We start from the raw sequence: 18,912 nt of genomic DNA, 5'->3' as shown, positions 1-18,912 counted from the left end.
CAACTAATAAGTATACTGGGATGGAAAGACATAGAGATAATGACCATTGCTGAAAGAGGAGTGCAATTGGATAAATGAGTCTAAGAATTATTGATTTTAATTAAAATAAACCAAAATCAGAGTAGTAGAAAATGACATTTTTTTAAAAGCAATGTAGTGGCGCAATTTTATGTAATGTAACGGTGAAATAAAGATAATGCCTAGTTTTGATTATTGGATTGAGCAGGCATTAATAAAATTAGAAAGTCTTTGGTTCTTTACTACACCCAGTCTTCCTAGAAAAATGCGGCTGCATTTGAACAAAGCAAAGGAAGAAGTTACAGTAAAAGTTACACTACTTAATGTGTGGATGGAACTACCATCTGCACCCTGCAAATTTCAGCGTCAAGTGACAGATAACCGCCTATCAAGAAAGACAGGGAAACATCAACTATCTGATTGTTCCAAAAGTAGATTGTTCTGGACAATGGGTGTTTGCAAGGGTGAGCAATGATGAAAGCTGAATATATATGGTTTGAAGACAGTATCTGGAAAAGGCATCTCAGATAAAATACTGATTACTGTTCGATGTAATTAGCTTCTCAGACAGTATCAGAGTTAGTTGTAGAAATAAACAAAAATAACCACCAAAGTTCTTGCTCCTGAGTCCTTGCTCAGGCAAAATATCTGTTAAGTTAAGAGAGCAGTTTATCTTGGTGAAGACATCAGGACTGTGACTAATGTGATAAATCTCATGTAAAAAGCAAAAAAAATAGACGTCAGGAAAAATGATGATATTGTGAGGTCAATGCTATGAGTGCTCTTAGCAGGGAACTCTACTGTGCGTCTGGAAAGATGCAGAATTGGGCTGGACAGAAGCACTTGCCTGTAGGCAGGGCTTATAGCTTAGCTTCCTGGTGGGATTGCTTTGTTCTACATGGCCTCTCTTGTCTTAATATTCTGACAGACTTGAAGGATGGTATTTCCTGTGCTGAACAGAAATAGTTTTGCAAGAGTTGTTTTGGCAGAAATTTTTCAACCATTTCAAGTAGTAAGACTAGAGGAAAAACTGTTTTGCCTACATAAGATACAAATTAAGTTTCTCGTGATTTGCCTGTTACTTGGATTTGAAGTTTATTGAGGGGTGAATTTTGTTCTAGGGGTGTCTTGCCTTGTCACCTTTAGTGACAAGTTCCAAGTTCTTGTCAGCCCAAGTTCAGCCAAATTCTAAATCTTTAATGGTTAGTAGAGATGTGTTCAGTTTTAACAGTTGACTTTCCCAAAAATGCATTTGCGCTGGGCGTGCCGCAGACTACAGCGAAGCAGGTATTTTCCAGGGATTGAATCCTTGTGCTACTGAAATCTATCCTGGCTCTGGACACAGGTACTAAGAAAGCAATCTCTACTCTGGCCTTTGACTCTCCGACTGTCCCCAAAAGCAGAGAGGAACAGAGATCTGCTGGGTACCAGCAGAGAGAATGGGGAGCAGAGAAGCTGGGGCCTGGAGGTGGTAGAGAATGAGATCTGCTGAGGGAAGCATTGCTGAAGGAGCAGCCAGGACGCAGAGACAGGCGCAATAAGATGATGGATGGGGAGCAGAGGGTCAAGGCTGAGTTTGGATGAGGAGCCCTGACAGAGAGGCAGAGACAGGGAGCTGAGGGATGGAGAATGGGGAGGGGGAAGAAACGTAGCTGGAGTCTGGGATTTGGACGTAGAGACCACAGGAACCAAGGAAGAGCTGACTGAGTAAGGGGTCTGGTACTAGTTTCAAGGGGTGGGAAAAGAGCTCGTTGGGTGATGAGGCTTGGTAGGAGAGGATGATGGGATTAAGGCAAGGGGTCAGAGGTGCAGGTGGGACCAGCAGGAGGGTTGGGTGTGGTTTTAGGGGGTTTTTTTGGTTGGTTTGTTTGTTTGTTTAGGGTTGTGGTGGTTTTTTGGTTCCCCCCCCCCCCCCCCCCCCCGAAGATAAATAGAAAGCTGCCTAGGATAGTGCCCACCCCTCCAAGCAGGATGGCATCCCAGAATCTCCTAGTTTCCTGGTTTCTCTCCAGTCATCAAGTAGCTGTAGAACTCATTGGTAGAAAATGTTTTACACCCTCTTGTTTATCCACAGTTGTTATATTCTGTTATTGTCATTAGCTACTTTTTTAGCTAACTGGCAGAGAGCAGAGAGCTAACTGGCTAAGTGCAGTAGACATGTGAGCATTAGCTCTGCAGATAAGTCATGAGGGATGTCAGTATGAAGATGCATAGGGGATTTGTTATTTTCAGGGTTCTTTGCTGTTGCTAAAAAAAAAACCACCACAAAAACTAGACAATCTCTCTCACATACATAAAACTCCTTCTTCAAGTAGCAGTTTTGGGTTGGGAAACTGAGCATCCACATGTAGTAAATGTCAGGATCCATGCTATGTATATCCCTTGACTATCTTGCACTCTGTATTTTCTACTACACTTCAGCCTTTTTTGGTGCACAGACAAAATTATTAAATTGTTAAATGATTGGTTTCAACAGCTGGTTTCATTGTCATTGTTCAGCATATGGACGAGGCTTCTTTACTTCAGGTTATTTTAGACCTACTCTGAAAACAGATTTTTTTTTCATTTCCTCCTGGTTGTGCTTTGTGGTGTTTTCACTATAATGGCTGGATCACTGTTACTTTCACAACATTGCTTTATGGTACGTTTGTATTGTCCCTACTTCACGTATGGGGAGCAGAGGAATAGGGTAGACTTCTACGAGTAAAAGTATCCACTGAATTTTGGGAGCTCGATTTGAAATACCTCGGATGAGGGTGGCTTGTGTTTTGGATCACCCCCCGACTCCTCCTCAGTGTACTGAGTAGCAGATTGCACTTTAACTGAAGCCAAGCTTTTTAGACCCAAGCTCTGTTAGAGCTGGGAGTGCCCAGGACTTTTGCAAATGAGGCTGCAGTTCAGGCTTCTAAGAAATGAGGTATAGGCAATTAGTGACTAGCTGTTTGGTTCAGTTGACTTCCTGAGCATTGCACAAGACATCAGAAAGGGACAAGAGTAGAATCCAGATTTTTGAGAGTAGCATTCAGCTGTGGTAACCACAAGACCCTTCTTTCTTATATTAAGTTTCCAGTTTCATTCCATGTAAAATGATGAAGAGGAGGTGGGAGAGGCTACAGATAGCAGTTCCTGTCACTCTGCATCCTGACTTGCATCCCGAACAGGTTCAGATTGTGCTCTGACTGTTTTAAGGATGAAGTTGAAGAGGGAGGAATAGTGTATAATAATACTGCGTTTAATACATACAGACAAAGGGAGTAATATTCAGGTTACTCAAGCACCTTAATCCTGGAATTCACTAACATTAGAAGGTCTAAAAGGGCAATTTTAATCATATTATGAAATCTGTATTTTGTTTTTGTTAATTATCACAGAGGCCTGTTGATAGCAAGGAAAAGATAGAATAATGGTTCTTTTTTCATCTGCAACATTTTATTTATTATGTATTTATTGAGGGGGTATTAAATGTTTAGGGAAAACAATTTAGAGAAACAACAGAATGATGAAATTGCTAAGTTATGCTGTATGCACAGAATTTATATTATCAGGATTTGTTACAGCTTCTGTCATCTCTGTGTTGGAGATTCTCAAACAATTTGTGCCAAAAGCACCCCATTGCAGTAAAACGTGAGGAAAGTGACATCCAGAGACAGTTTTTGTCCCAAAAGAAGTCTGTGACCTAGAAAAGGATCTGAGATTCCCGAGTCCAGTCTCTTAATGGCAAGAGCATAGCCTCTTAACCATGCCACAGTAGTTCATATAGGCAACATGTGTATGTAAATAATTGTGTCAGAAAAATCCATGGTGTAATCTTACAGGCACTTTCCAGGGCCATGAGCTGCAGAAAACTTGCAGTCCACGCAACATGTAAAGACTGTATCGCACAACAGGTTTCAATAAACACTTCTCAGAAATTCAGCTGCTGGTAGGGTTATTTTTACTTCTACTATCAATCACTTCCAATAAACTGTCACTATTCTTCCTCTCTTCCACTGAAGCCTTTTCAGTGAGAACTGCAACCTGGGCCTTGCCTGCTTTACTGCTAATTCTTTTTTTTTTTTTTTTTTTTTTTTTTTTTGGTCAGGAATATGCAAAGAGGAGAATTCAACTTTCATTTCTTTTTCTTCACCTTGTTTTACAAAAGTTACCTCACTTGCCTAGACTGGATCAGAACTTCAGGTTTTTGAATTGCCATGCAGTTTCTTTTACAGACGCTTCCAGGTGTGTGTAGCAGTTACAACAAACACTGCGAATCTTCCTGGTGGGAAAATAAGCTATATAGGCTGTGTTTTCCCTTTTAATATTTAGTGGCATGGCTTTGACAGCTTAGCTACGTAAAAGAATATTAATGTATCTGAAAAATCCAAACATCACTTGGGAGTTTTTAAACCCACAGCCCTGCATGTTCTGAGCAGTGAAAAGAGCCCATATTAGGGTATTGCAGGAGAAGACAGGAGGCTCCACAGGGGCTAGGGCAGAGGGAGGGAAGACACGGGACTGTGCATGCGATGTCTGCTTTCGTTCGTGTGTTAAATTGGTACGACTACCACAGTGAGCTTCTATGCTAACTTTACCCAAATAATAAAAACTGAGCTAAACGTACAATATATAATGAACACACACTGAACACAATAGGTTATTGATAATAAGGATATCTATGGCAACTGTATTTACAGGCTAACAGCATGGAGATTGGCAAAGATAGGAAGAGGACTGTGACTACTGACTGGGTGTCCTGAATTTTGGGACAGGCAGCAACAAATGTTTTTTGGAAGGTTTTGCATAGTCAAAGGAGATGATGTTATCAAATGTGCCCTAGATGAAATCTGGACTGCGGAGTACAGCAAGAATCTACAACACTATAGAGTATTTATAACCTATAAATCTGAAATCTTTAAATTTGATAGTATTTTTGCAGAATGGAACCTTTAAAGTTCACCTTTGAAGTGCTAGAGAGCACTGCTGGATTCTGGGATTTAAATATCTTTCTGTCTTTGGCTTCTGCCAGATATTTGTTGGGTTTTGTACCTTTTGCAAGGTAAGACAACTGGGTGGCTGTATCTACTAGAGAACAACGCTACTGCATATATTGCAAAACAGCAGGGGATTCATGGCCAAGGCCTGCAAGGTTGTCAAGGGGAACGGAGCTCAAAGGCGGGGTAGCGTTTATTTACAAGCTTCCAAAGACATGTAGGCTGTGCACCTTTAAAAGTTGCAGTCAGGCCTTTTTTGGGCAGACCATGAGGTGGGATTATGGGTTGTGGCTAAACGTGACAGTTTCAAGTTTCCAGACATGCGGCTGAAGGAGGACGGTGAGCTCTGTTGCTCACTTCATTTGATGCACATTCTTGGATGGGTTTTTGTTTAGTTTAGCTTCCCTAAATAATTGCTTTATTCAAATCTGAAGCTGTATGCTTTATAACATTTCATCAGACTTGTAACCTGTGGGTGAGCATGGATCTCTCTTTAGCTATACTGAACCTATCAATAAGGTTGGTTGCTTTTCTTTTTTTTTACTTGGTGCTATTGTGGTGTAGCCAGAATTGGGGTCATGAAAAATATGCACTTAGTCATTTGAGTAGGCATCCAGAATTCAGTCATGTTTCTGCAGCCAACCCTTATTCCATCTTTCTCAAAAGGCAAGAGAATTTTTCTTTCTGATACAGAGGCTGAAACACCCTTTATTAGAAATTGCCTTGGTAAGCATGTTGCAGAGTTATGAAAAGGCTTCACTTTCATATTCCAAGTCCTTGTGATCTTTTCACCTAAGGCTCACAGGGATAAATGAGCGAAACAGGCATAGGTATTTATGTAACGGTCCTTTGGGAAATGAGCAATAATATTTTTCCAGTAGTGCTTGCTATGTCAGTGTATCTTCTAGAAACCAAGTGCAGCTATCGCATGGCATCCCCCAGAGACCCCATGAGAGTCCTGGTGCAGCTCTCCAGTTCTGCCAGCATTCGTGAAACTTGTCTTAGGGGTGTCTTGTTTTCTTAGGCTCTCTTCTGAACCCCCCTCATGCTGCATGTAATGAGTGCATGTACCCCTGAGGAGGTTTTCTTGCTAAGGCTCACCTTTTCCTTTCTTTTGTGATAATTGTTTTGAGAAATACCTCCCTTAAAACTGAAAAGGAAATGGTATTTTGACTGTGTGAAAACTTTGTTGAATACAAAAATTTGTATTCCCCACATTTAGAAGCACCCAGGAGCTTTTAGAACTCCTCATGAGAAATGAGAATAGCCATACCCAACCCAAAATAGACAGTGGTTCCCACTCAGTTGGGATCTGAGAAATTCAGGGCTATGTCCCTACTTTGCTAACTTGTGTTTCAGTAGTGGAAACTGGGAGACATAGCACACTGTAGACAAGCAAAGAGTTCTCTGTAAGAGCTGTAAGGACTCAGGTAGTGAAGTGGAAGACCCTGATCTAATTCAGGCAGAGCAAGGATCTGGAAGTGGATTTCTGCACCCAGACTTTACAGGCAAATCAGCTTTTGAACAAATCAGGTTTTGAACAGCAGTTCTTTCCAGGACCTAAGAATGCTTTTCTACCAATCTGTTGTATATTTTCATGTGGAAAATTTTAGTCAAAACTAAAATAGTTTAATTTTGCAGTTGGAGGTACAGCTAGTGATGGATAATTATGAATTCTGGCAGAGCACCCCCCATGTTCAAAATATCACGGCTTCTTAGTTTAGAATAGTCAACTGCTAAGAAGAAACTGAGACTTCAGGAGCTTTAAGGTTTAATGCACTAAGGTTTGAAAAATGTCTTCAGATTCTTCAATAGTTAGTATCATCATTTAGTATTAAGAAGTGTTTTGAAAGTGATCGCATTTGACCTGGTTGAGCTTGTACTGCATAGTTGTATAATGATCACTGTCTTGATGTTCTTTCACCAGACCTTCAGGGGTTCTCCTCCCTCACCCAAAACAGAGCAATGAGAGTCAAGCAGCTTGCGGTGGTAGGGATGCTGGGGTGCTCTTCAGAGCTGGTCTCTTGCTGGTTGTGAGCAGCCCTTATAACTGCCATTAGTAACTAATGGGGGGCAGGAGGGTCGCAAGTGTGCCTGTGAATTTGGACAAATAACCCCCTTCTTCATCTTATGACACATGATTATCAAATGGTGAAGAGAAACCAAGAAATGGTTTCTAAAGGTTTTCAAAGTGGCCACTGCTTGTAAAAGTGTTATGTGGCCGTATATAAATAAACACACAAGCATTTTTGGTGATCGGAGAAGGATTAACCCATGAAAGTTGAAATTACCACCACCTGACAGGTCTTGGACAAAATCCTGCATATTAAGCAGGCATCATCCAGGTCTTATGGAGTGCTGCATGATGTTCAAAATCTGTAAATTTCCCTTACCCTTCCTGTCTCCACTTGGGGATCTGTCTTCCCGACTGATGGGAAGAGCATCATGGCTGAGTGCCTTCTCCCCTTGCCACTGCCTGCTGTGAAGTGTTGAATCAGCTCTGTTGAGAGACCAGCAGCTGCACAGCTCAGACAATCTGTTTCTCTGTTAACATGGCTTTAGTGCGGGTATGTTTTCCTGATTCCCTGATGTGTCACGTCTAGGAGAATGATACTGGATGGCACATTGCTTCTGTGAAATCATCACCTCAGGAGTCTTTAACACTTTCATGGGGCAGCTGCTTCCACACTACTAATGTTAGTTGGAATCGGGCAGGTGACTTTAGGCCAGAAAGATCTTCTGAGTCCCTTTTCTCCATTGCTACAGCTTTCTCACTCCCTCCTCCCCCTTCGTCAAGCCCAGACTTCTCTCTTTCAGGCACGCTGACTTGTGGAAATGAGCCAGCGTTGCAGTGTACCACCAGCAGATACTGCTGCAGGGAGAGGGGGGGGAAAGGACAGTGTCTCTTAAGAGAGGGAAACAGATGTATGTTTCGGCTTGGAAAGATGAAGAGGATTGAAATTCCTGGAATGATTTTTGTTCAGCAGTGCTTTTGCTACATCTCATTTTTCTGACCCTTGTGCAGTCCTCAGCATGACGCCGCTTTAGCTGAGACATCAAAACGTTAGACTTCCAAGTATTCTTGGGGTCCTCCTCCTCTTCCTTTTGCACGTGTAGTCATGAGGCAGCCAACACAATGCAGGAGCGGAGAGGAAATCTATTCAGGAATGTGAAGGAAATGCTCTTGATTTTGGCAAAAAAATACTCTTCCATTTAAGCCACTCTGTTCTACCTTTGTACTGTCTGACTGCTTTCTGTCATCTGGTTGCAGGGAGTGTGAAGCAGTTCTCTCTAACATCTGCCAAAGAAATGGGACATGGACTTTGGAGAGGGAGCCCTCTGCCCCTACCTCGCACTCCACAGCATATCCTGGTATAGGGAAAATCTTTAGAGAGAGGCTAGGTGGCTAAAAACTGAAACTAAGTGGGCAGCAAAATGGAAAGATGTTCCATGCCCTCCAGAGCTTAGAGGAAATAAAGTCTGCTTGCATGGAGTAGCTGGGAGCAGTGACTCCTCAGGTGCTAGCAGAAGTTCTCGGCTGTTAAAGGAGAGCCTCCAGGGGTGTGGTGCTTGACCAGGCAGGGTGGGAGTCTGGATGGGCTGGGCAAATAACTGAGCAGGTTTGGATGAAGAGGGGGAGCTGTGGCTCAGGATGGTTTTAGATGAGAAGGATGGAGCATTTATGTGGTGAGGGGATCTTCCTTAAAGGCAGCTTGCATGGTGTTTCTTGAGGGTTTCTGAAAGGAACGGGGAAGGACTTTTACGCTGTGTATGAACTGGCAGCTCCCAGTTGTGTTCTAGGAAGTGTGTGTTTCCAGCATCCTGGATATTAAAGAGCACTTAATGAAGTAGTGAGTGCTGTAAGGCATTAGCTGCTCCAGGAGTGTGCTGTGGGGCTTGGGAGAAAAGTAATGTTTTTGATTACTAGATTCTGATGCTGTTCTGGCGAAGCAGAGCTGTAACCCTGGGTGGCTGAGCTAGTGCACCGAGCAAAATGAATCAATGAGAATCGCAACATAAATAACAGTTTTACTGCACTGTCACTTGCTTATGTTGAATCCATCTGTTGAATTCCCCCTTCCCCCAGTTTATTTCTTTTCTTTTCTTTCCTGTGTAATAGTTTACTTGGCTTTAGCATATATATTCAGTCAAATAAGCACAAGAAGTCTTGGGAGAGCAATTTACTTTCCTCTTTCTTTTAATGCCTTCCTTTGCATTTCTAGCCTCTGCTGAATGCTGCATGGTTTTGTTTCCATTCACAGTCACACCATTCTCTGTCATATCTTTGCTGTACACAATAAGCAGTTCCAGGGGTCTTTATGCCTGATGGACCTTTAAACCATCAACTGCTGAGCTATCTGCTGAATTCTGACTTAGAAATAGATATAGATCTTTGCTTGAAAATGCCAACAGCAGAGCTTGTACAAACATGAGTGTGAAAACATATATAGCAGTGATTTGAAGCACTAGAGAAATCTTACAGATGTCCTTGCTGAAGATTTTAGGGCTTTGTTTTATTTTTGAAGACAAGTCAAGTTCCCACAGGTTTCAGGGAGTGAGTGTTTGACGTTATGCTGGCCAGAGTCACTCCAGTTAGATTCCCAAGAACTGGGTGAAATCTCAGTATCTCTTCTGTGAGGGACATGAGGCATGGTTGCTGTCAGTGCCACTGATGTCTGGGATTTAGCAAGTCTCCTCTTAAGGTGGTGCTTAGGAGAAGTAGATGAGCCCTGTGGAATGGGAGAAGGAAGATTTGAAAGTTCTTTGCTTATTTCTGGGTTCTTGTGTTTGGATGATTTAGGAATACTTGAGCTAGGTGGTGCAACAGAGGAGAGAGGCACGGCTTGGCCTGGTAGGTTATGTGACAGAAAGCAGAAATGTGGGTGTAGAGAAAGGAAATGTGAAAGAAGAGGAAGAACAGCAATATATGAGAAAGAACTGGCCTGGGGTCGGCATATTGTCAAGCTTTGCATGCATGGATGACAATCTTAAATTCATGTGGAAGGGGAGGGGAAGTCAGCTAAAAGGGAGTTAGGGTGTGTGGGCAGTGGTATGAGGGGATGGTATCTTCATTCTGAATTCTGCTGCCAAATGGTGGGGCCGTAGAGGAGAACGTAGCTGCAGTTGCGGGGGGAAGCTCATTAAGGTATTAACTGTCAAAAAGTGGGGCTGGGGTGCAGAGCAGAGTGAGAAGACAGATGCATGGAAAGTGCCTACAGCATGAATCCAGCGTGCACCCCAAAGAGCCTCTGTGTATTGGGGAAGGATGTCAAAGCCTTCCTGGGAGTTCTTCAGTGATTTAATCTTCATGACTGTAGTCACACATGCAAGAAATATAGAGAAAGGCTGGGGGGCAGCACAGGTTGGAGCTACTGTTATCTGTGGTTAATGAGATTAAACATGTTGCTAATTTTTGCTTCTACCTTGTTCAGTATTATCAATTCTGTGTTAATTTTGATACTGCTTATTTGCATGAAGACTAGGAAAGGGAACATCAGACTTGGGTCTTCTCTGGACTTCTTTTTTCTGGTCTGTGCCTTCTGTCACATCCTGCTCCAATAAAGGTGTGCCATGCCTCGCTAATCTTGGTATCATTGTCCTGCTGTCCCACACAGCTGTACAGGTGGGTTTCATGGCAGTTAGCACTGAAATGATCATTAAGCACTCTGAATAACATTTGTGATGTTTGCTCTTTCCCCTTCTTCCTGTGGAAAATGTGTGTAAAGTGCAATGGCTATTACTACTAGAGTAATAAGGTATGTTGTTGGGGGGTTTTGTGTGTGTTTTTTTTCTTTTTTTAAGAAAAACAAAAGTGTAAGACTGTATATAAAACAAAAATGTCATATTATTGGGAGGGGGGTATGAGGGGTGGTTAAAATGGAACTTAGCAACTGTGGCTGTCTATATCGGGAAGCGTGTGAGGGGGTCACATCCTGGCAGATATACATTCCATCCTATTTCATGACCATGAAAAGTGCCAATATGTTTTTTGGAGGCATTGCTGCATCACAGCCACTGCACAGGAGAAAGGCAAAGGTCAGGAAATACAAAGGGCACTTAAAAAACCAAATGAGAGAGGTTTTTGTGATGGCCATAGTTCCTGTGGAAATCTGTGTCTCGGTCTCAGATTGGTCCCCAAGACAGCTCTGAATCCTGTACAGGCAAGATGTTATCCTCATTGTGGGAAATTTCAATGTGGCAGTGTAGCAAAACTATTGGCCGCAGTGTATGTCTCAAAGATTTAAGTGATCTTTTATATGCTTTGATTCAAGCATATAAAGGTGTTAGATACCTAGAAGATGAGGATTATAGTCTTGAATTTGTTTTAGTGTTCTATGAGTAGCTAAAGTCAAATCAGAGGGAAAGTTTGATGGGCTTGTGATCTGAGGAGGTGCCACGGCATTTTGTACTGCTGGAATTTTCTTAAACAGCAAAGTTTTACAAGCAGGCTCAGTTACTTTTGACCAGCCAAGGATTCAGATGTATGAATTACTGAAGCCAATTCACCTGAATCCTTGTTATCAGAATTTATGAACTCATAGCTGGCAGGAGTGAAGTTTTTGTGGAGGTTTTTCTTCCTCTTTTTTTTCTTTTCCCTTTCAAAGGCAAACCTCGTATCAGGCACTAGAGTGAAACCACAAAGTAAAAGTGTCATAATTTTCAGCTGGGATTTTAGATTTCCTTTTCCTCAGCTCAGAAATTTAGGAAGAGTAAAGATAGTGGTAGAGCTACAGATTATTTTATTTTAATCACAATCCCAATTTATGGTAGGTATTTATGCCATAGGAGGGTTTGCATTATGCTGGTCACCTGAGTATGCTATAGGCATACTTGCAATGTTGGTATGTCAGGCTGAACATCCTGAATTTTAGGTGCCACAGCTGCTGGGTGTCCTGTGCTGTGTGCATGTGGGCACTACAGTCAAAATCCTGCTCCGAGGAAGGAGACGATGGTTTTGGTGGTGAAGAGCATCTCAGCACGGAGCAAAGCCATATCAAGGTCCTACAGACCAAAGATCAGACATCGAAAGAGTGTGAACACAAATCCTGTGGCTTGCCTATTCATCCTGCATTTCTGCCTATCCCCAGAGAAAGGGAGGTTTTAAAACGAAGGGTGGAAAGACCTCTAGAGCACTTCCCAATTTTGTTTCATCTCAGATGGTCATAATATGCATAATAAAGAATCAAGGAAGGAAAGGATGTTTTGTAGTGTGTCTGCAAAAGGGCTTTGCAGCAGGTCTCCCCAGACGCTGAATATTGACTGCAGGTATTGAATGCAGTTGTCAGTGCTGGCTAAATGGCAGCGTTTTGTGGTAGAAGTTGTCATAAGGAAAAGGTGGAGAGAGGAGATGATCTCTAGGCCTTCTTGTGTAAACAAGCATTTGAGGATGTTCTTGTCTGGTAACAGCATGTTAGTAGCTGTTGGTGATTTATTTTTCTTTTAAAATACAGTTGCAATATTTTGAATAAAACAAAAGCTGCATGTAGCTGGTTTGTAGCCTGTCATAACTGAGTGTAACTGGAATCTTAAGGTGCCAGTAAGAATTATTTTTCCATCCACACAGCAGAGCAAATGCAGTATTAAAATGCAAAGTAATCTTATGGATGTAGAAAAATGCATAGCATGCTTTTTATTTAAATCTATATATACCACATAGTATTGAATGTACAGTTGCATACTTTTGGCACTGCAGTTCAAGTAGATTCATGTAATATTATCAGAGTATTTATCAGGACAGTAGCTTTTCTTCATGGGCATTTTTTGCTTGTTTTTGCGCCTGCCTTTTATGCTAGCCTCATGTGTGCAAGGGGATATCTTTGAAATGTATACTGGCCCACTGCTTTGCCATTTCAGTTGTACTTGCCATATCTCTACTAACATTTTATGAACAAAGACAGTTGACCTTTGCAGCGTGAATGGCTAGATGCATGTGTAATTAGAGTATTAATAGTGGTATGTCTCATTTATTTACCTCAGGTTGTAGAGTCATATTGAGTGCCTGCTGGTAATTTGAATACTGCTACAATAAATAAAATTCAGAACCACACCAAAGTTATTTTTGAGAGACCTAGTTGATTCACTGCAGGAAAGAGGCTTGGAGCAAAATAATATTTATGTGGAGTGCGCTCACTGGGGATGGAGAAGCAGGAGTGCTCGGAGAGCTAAATTTTTCAGCAGATTTCCTTTACGACCAGTGTGCAAACTCTTACAAAAGAGCACATGTCTCTGTTAACCTGTTCTTTTTATCTTTGTCCATTCTACTCTTTCCTCCTGTTTCCCCCTTAAAACATGTGCTTAAGAAATTGGAAGCCTTGTGTGTCAGCAGGAAATTGGTTTCAGAGTGTGACTCTGACACCACATGCAAGCAGTCCTCTCTGAGTCCTCTTCATTCTCGCTTACGCTGGCAAGGTACCAAAGATCTGTTGTAGCTTTTGCCATTTCAAAAGATAAGCCAAGTAGAGATTGGAAGACTGGAGAGAAGAGGTGGATAGGGAAGGGTCCTTCAGTGTGGACAGTAAAACCCTGATACTCAGTAGGTTGAGTGAAAGGATTAGATACCACGGGCAGGAGTGTTCCAAAATGGTGCTACTTGGCTGTGCTCTATTATTAACTTGGAGAAACCCACCTCTGGGACTGGCTGTCTACCTGAGCACTGATGGAGATGCCAGTTAATGCCAACTGTGGTAGCAGTTTTGACAGCTTTGCAGGAATCGGGATGACAGTTTGTTTCAATGAAGCCTCCAAGCAGATTTAATTTCTAATAGCCTGAGCTGGATTTGAAATAAAAGCAGGAAAGTGAAAGATTTAGTGATGACCCACCTGTGCCTACCCTGGTTTTATCCCTTGTCTGTAGACTGAAGCTTCAGTACTAAATAATTTGAGCAGAAATGTGTTCTATTTTTTATTTTAAGAAAAAAAATTCAGTCCTTTCTTTGAGATTTGCATGTGTGGATTTCCCTGCTTGCTGGGCTGCCGTTGCAAAAAGACACATGCTTCTTGCTGCAGCTTCACTGACTGGCAGTGCTGATGCGTGAAGAAGAAAACCTTGATAATTTCAATTCCTTTAGCGTTCTAACACAAAGGATGCCTTTATCCCTTATGAAGAGATTTGGAAACAGATAAAGATTGTTAACATTGAATTAATAGATGTAGTGCAAATAATCAGGATGTAATAAAAGACAAAATGTCCAAAGCCATAGTGACAGCTCTTTTTTCTCTTTTTTTTTCCCCCTCTTCTTTTTGTAGCATAGGGGAGGGAGGAGATGAAAGAAACATTATCCGAGCCTCCTTTTGCCATCAACCCCTCTTGAATAAAGAACGACTGGAAGAGCTGCTCTGCAGCAAATGGTGTTAGTTTCTGTGCATCAGTGTGAATTTAGATTCCAAGGCTTATTTGTAGGATTCAGCATTTTTGTAGCAGTTACATGCAAAGAGGAAAGAAAGCAAAAGTTAGATATTTACCCACTTATGCCTGAGCAGAGACTTTTTTTTCCCAGCTAGAAAAATAAATAAAGCTATATTTAAGTGCCTATGTATCAGTATTACATGTTGAGGACCCCTAGGACTGAAAGTTTCTGCTGGTCCCATTTCTGTTTTAATAATGGGAAGCCTTCCTGTGAGAAAAATAGCGTAGAGATTATAAAACTGATTGTCTGTTGAAGGAGAGTTCAGATTCTGGAATTGGTGCAAGTAAGTAAAAGATGTTTGCAGTGTCAGATGCTGCTTTAATGTGGCACGTGCAGTAGATGAGAACTGAGCCTGTAACAGGTCTAATCCAAGCACCGCAACTGTTCAGAACTAGGAGGAACTGCTGAAGTTTAAAATAAATAAAAAAGCATATGTGGGGGTCTTAATCCCCTGTGTAGGGAACAGATAGCAGGTGTAATAGTAATCAGTGTAATCTGCTAGTGCATATTAAAGACAAAGTGACAAAGAAGTCATTGCTTCCTGTCCTCAGCCTGTTTCATACCTGTGCCCATGGGTATCTTCTCTCTCTGTTGTTACAGTTTCAGAGTCCAGAAAATCACTTGCCACTCCCTGGAGTCTTTAGAAGGCTATTTCCTGTATAGATCAGACCATTAAGGTATGAGGGTTCCTGCTATCCTTCCTTGCTTACACAACACTGAATCGATAGAAAAGCAATTAGAAGATACCGTGTCACTTTTTAGTCTCCATTTTTTTTTCTATCAAGAAATTCTGCACAAGGAGAAATTTCACAGAGCTGGCCTTCCAAGCTGCAGTTTAGAATTTGTTTTGTTTTGCAGGCGCTTGCTAACCTGAGTTAGGCGGTTACCCGAGAATGTAGAGTTCAGGCCTCCCTCCACCGCCAGGCCCTGAATTAGCAGGGCATCCTGGAGTGTCTGCTGGCATCTGCCCTGTTGTTCCTCTGAAACAGGCAGAGCACACCCCATCGCGCAGCTCCTGACCCTCTCCAGCTTTTTCAGTTATTGAGAAGAGTTGTGTGAATCACTAGGGGTTAGGGCTCTAGAGCTCTTGTACTTTCTTGCCTTCCATCGCTTCTGGTTTTGGTGATCTCCCTGTGAATAACTGTTAATACTTGCTTCATCTGCTTCTTTTAGGCAGTGGTTCGTTAATGCTGAGCTCCAGCAAAAATACAGTTTTCTACCGTGTAGCTCCTGTTCCAAACTGTGTTACCTGACCACGCACGTGGGCATCCCCTCGCTGTTATACAAAGGCGGCTGTGCATTGTCCCTTGGATCACTGATCTGGCTTCATGAAAAACTGGGAGATGGGGCATGTTTCTTGGGTTTGTCTTGTTTTGAAGTTAGGTTGGTTCATGATCCTGCCCACAGCCCATCATGACAAGCTGTGACTCAGCTGAACTGTGTGGGAACTCTAGGGGGATGACTGGGGGACTCCTTGAGCTGATACTGTTTGACAAAGCTGCTCTTTCCTCAAACCAGCATGAACCAGCATGAAAACTTACCTGAAACTCTGGGTTTGTTCACAACTACCTCTGTACTTTTGTACAATGTCGGGGGAACTTGGTCATGGTCTTATCAAAGCTATTGCAGTGATAGAAGCACAGTCTCTCTTCAGGCTCAGAAAGTTGGCAGGATGTCCATTTATGGTTTTTGCAAGTTTGTTAAATTTAACCATACAGCTAGAATTTCAGTCTGTGTGTCTAAATCATCACCTAAATTTTGTAGAAATTGGTGCTTTCAACCCTGCCTGGCTTTCATTTCACGGGTGTCTACGTCTCTAAGATGTCTTAAAAGGTATAGTTATGGCTTCCAGTTTTAGACATAAGGAAAAGACTTGATTTATTTTTAAGGCTCAGAAGGAGAAATCCAAAGGTTAACAGTTGGTTGATATATCAATGTTGCTTGGTATGTGTATCTGCTCTTTATTTTTGCATTTCTTTTTCTCTGGTTCTCCAGGTGTCATCTTGACATGAGTACATTCAAGCTTGGCACTAAGGAGTATATGAAACTTGCTTGTAGGGGTGGAGAAAAGAAACTGCAGCATCCTTGTGTGTATCAGAATGCCTTGTAAAAGCTCTTTAGAGAGTGAGAATTCAATTCTGTGAAACAATTTTCATAAGCACTTGGTACAAACATGAAAAACAACATCTCTGCACACTGTGCAAGCACAAGATAACACAGATTATAGTGCAGTTAACATTAGTAAAGAAAATGGTTATGTCTTAATTAGTAGCACAGGATAGGTGAGAAGGTTTTTTGAAGTGTCCTGCTCAGAAGTGGCCAGGATATTACTGGCTTGGATCAGGCTGGGATATTACTGGCTCAGAATCCAGTAAACCCTGTAATGCTTTTCTAAATGGTCTGGTTAGTCCTGAGGGCGTTTGGGCTTTATTGTTGCACACGTAATTTAATGAACTTTTAAAGAGACCTCTAGGCAACAGCCCAAACTCAGAAGGGCAGAGGGGAAAATGCTGATAGACAGTCCTACTGAGCTAGAACACAGTGGCTGTGAAGGAAAAGCCGCTGAATGGGCTGATGGCTGAAAGAAGTAAAGCAACTGCACTTGGACTTGCTAATGGGCTTTTTGTCCAAATTGGAGCCATCTCTTTCTTTAGGAAGTTATTTGTGTTGGAAATCAGGCCATAGCCAGGCTGGAGCAGGAAGGAAGAGGCGGATAGTTGGTGATCTCAAAAGGGTGTGCTCTGGGTACAGAACGACAGCTGTGGAAGAAGTAGGTTGGCTGTGAGGGCATTGAACTCTGCAAGAAAGCTTCTTCAGCTCCTTGCACCGCTGAAAATCTGGTGTCATGCCGGAGCCTTTGGAGCGGAGCTGAGGGAGCCTGGAGGGTGGTTACGGTGCTGAGGCTTGCTGCCCGTTCAGCTAAGGAGCCAGCAGCCCTCCTGAGGCCGCTCGTCCCTTCCTGCAACCTCTCTGTGCTTCACAAAAATACAAAAAATGTGCACTCGACAGAGGAGTACTTGTTACCCTTTTCCTGTTTCCAGCCTGGAAAGGAAGAGAAGCCTCTTACCTTCTCTCCAGTGGTTCCCAAGTGCTTCCCCAGCATTTCATAAAGTGTTACAGGCCTTTCCTGCCACGTTACTGTGTCTGCTTTGCTGAAAGGGATGTTGAAGCAGCAAAGAAGTGCAAGCTTTTTTTCCCAGTGATTCAAATTGTCTGTATTGGAGTCAATAAAGAAACCAGAATTTGCGACTTCCTTCCTGTGACCTTTAAATCATGCGTTTCCCTATACGTGCTTCTGACACCATTTGTGCCTTAGCTTGGCAATTTGATGGAAAAGGAATCTCATTTTCCTGGGCTGATTCATAGGTCCCTAATGACAGGTTACATGTTAATACTTGTTTTCAGCAATTATCATGCAGTTGTGTTTTGACTGGGACCTGATAGCAAACATAAATGAGAAGAGCTTCAGGCTAAGGCCTAATAGCACAGCAATGATACTTTTTGTTTGCCTGTTTGAAAACAGTTCCCCCATAGTTATTGTAGTCCTTTTCTAAGGCAAATAGATCAGAGGTGATTGCTCTTTGCTTTTTTTTTATTCTGTTTCAATGCATTTGACAATGTTTTATATAGCATCAGTTTTGTTGCTGCTCCATCATGACAATGATTATTACTATAGGGCATAAAGTATTAAACTGAGATCACAGCCGTATTGTGTAGGAACCATATAAATGTGCAGTAAAGAGAGAGTCTCTGTCACAAAGTGTTAGTGGTGTCTAGAGAGACGAGGCAGAGAAGAAAAGGCATGATTCAGCAATGTGCCCCTGTTCCACAAAAGCTCAATTGCAGAGTCTGATACAGAGCAGTTCTTCAAATGGGAAGGGACGCATTTCTTGTGTAGGAGGTTGCAGGATCAGGAAAGATGAGCTTTTACCTCCTTTCTGGAGATTAGCGCCTTTAAAATAAACTGGCCTTGCATGTGACAGAGAAAGAAGTTCAAGCATCTGGATAGTCAAAGGTCCCTTTCTGACCCTGATGGGGTCGTAAATTTGTGTAGTATTTGAGAAGCACATTCAGAGTCAGTGTGAAAGTCCTTATTGTTTTAAATCGCACTGAACTTTAAGGATTTGCACTGCACCTAGAAGTCTCTTCTCCCAGCAGCTGGGGGCCAAGTGGGAGGGTTATTGTCATTAGCAGAGGGATTCTCCTCCGTTTGTAAGTACTGTAAACAAGTAGGAAAAAAAATGGTTTCCCATCCAGACGTGGGTGAGAGAGGTCTGTCTCCATCTCAGATTCAAAATCTCTCCTCACTGCCACTCAAGGTCCTTCCAGTTCCAAGGGACCAGTTGTTTTCTGTATTCCTCAATCTAGGAAGCTGGACAGCCCAGTGATGATGAAAGTCTTGTGATGGATTGGCATCCTTTGGCTGGAGAAAGTGCTAAGAGTCGGCTTTGCCACCATCTTTGAGCTCAAATGCATGTAGGTACCAATTTAAAGCAGAATGATGCTGGCTCACTGAC

General features: G+C 42.2%; 1 protein-coding gene and 1 long non-coding RNA gene across 9 annotated transcripts in view; both read left to right on the top strand.

Annotated features, from left to right (window-relative positions):
* The window catches only part of MAPKAPK3 (MAPK activated protein kinase 3), a 135,156-nt gene that overhangs the window by 100,919 nt on the left and 15,325 nt on the right, over positions 1-18,912 (top strand). The gene's annotated exons all lie outside the window — the stretch shown is intronic.
* LOC142415576 (uncharacterized) lies at positions 14,257-15,639 on the top strand. The gene is made up of 3 exons (XR_012777456.1): positions 14,257-14,338; positions 14,996-15,072; positions 15,569-15,639. It is a non-coding gene; the product is annotated as an uncharacterized LOC142415576 (long non-coding RNA).

This window comes from Mycteria americana, chromosome 11 (genome assembly GCF_035582795.1).
Source record: "Mycteria americana isolate JAX WOST 10 ecotype Jacksonville Zoo and Gardens chromosome 11, USCA_MyAme_1.0, whole genome shotgun sequence".
NCBI lineage: Eukaryota > Metazoa > Chordata > Aves > Ciconiiformes > Ciconiidae > Mycteria > Mycteria americana.
Note: the sequence above shows the minus strand (reverse complement) of the source record. Positions and strands in the feature narration are given on the sequence as shown.